Genomic DNA, 1,228 nt, shown 5'->3' on the forward strand with positions numbered 1-1,228 from the left:
CCATGCTGCAAGTTCACCCACCTTATTCTGGATGCTCCTGATGTTAAAGTAGACACACTTCAAACCATCTTCCTGCCTGCCAGTACACTCTCGCAACCTTGAAACGTTATTTCCCACCTCGCTACTCTCATCCTGCTGGACACTGGAACTTCAATTTAGATTCCCATTCTCTTGCTGAATTAACTTAAATGCTCCCTTTGATGAATTCTTGATCTCCTGACTGCCCTGGGATGCTACACCATATGTCAACTGTGGAATATGATGGAAAATTCACCAATCATCTGGGTTGAGCTTCAATCATTTTCAATATAACCAACATAGCACAGAGCAGTTCATTTGATTCTGGATCAGTGGTGCTGGAAGAGCACAGCTTGGCTTTTGCCCGAAACGTCGATTTTGCCTGTCCTCGGATGCTGCCTGAATTGCTGTGCTCTTCCAGCACCACTGATCCAGAATCTGGTTTCCAGCATCTGCAGTCATTGTTTTTACCTCGTTGATTTTAACCCTACTGCGAATCCTCTTGCAAGGATGCCTGCCTTGAAGAAGTTTTCCTCTCCACCCCCACCCTCCTCTAGTTTATCTCTCCACGCTTCAGGCTCTCTGCCTTTATTCCTGATGAAGGGCTTTTGCCCGAAACGTCGATTTTGCCTGTCCTCGGATGCTGCCTGAATTGCTGTGCTCTTCCAGCACCACTGATCCAGAATCTGGTTTCCAGCATCTGCAGTCATTGTTTTTACCTCGTTTTTGCCCTATGAAATGGCCTAGCAAGCCACTCAATTGTTCAAGATGGCGGCTCACGACCACCTTCTCAAGGGCAAATAGTGATGGGCTATTAATGCTGGCCCAGCCAGCGACACCCAAGTTCCACAAATGAATAAAAAATAACCTGCATTTAAATAAAATAACAAGGACAATATGGGAGCCCTGTCCTCCCTCTATACCTTTCTGAGACTGCCTGGGAGTCATCCTTTCCCGCTTTGCCTGCATATATCGATGGCGTGACCATCTCCCTGTACACATGGTGTCCTCTGCCTCATGGAAACTCAGACCCCCAGACACTGCACAATTTCCAAAGCTATAGCTCAATCTGGTGTAGCCAATATGTTTGTCTGGGACACATGGTATGTCCGTGAGTTCACATTTACTACATGATGTACCCTTTACTTGTTCCTGCGATGTTGCTATCCTGAAACTTTGAAAATTATTGTCAATTAACTATAAAAACTTC

Source organism: Chiloscyllium plagiosum, chromosome 2, assembly GCF_004010195.1.
Source record: "Chiloscyllium plagiosum isolate BGI_BamShark_2017 chromosome 2, ASM401019v2, whole genome shotgun sequence".
In the NCBI taxonomy this organism is placed as follows: Eukaryota; Metazoa; Chordata; class Chondrichthyes; order Orectolobiformes; family Hemiscylliidae; genus Chiloscyllium; species Chiloscyllium plagiosum.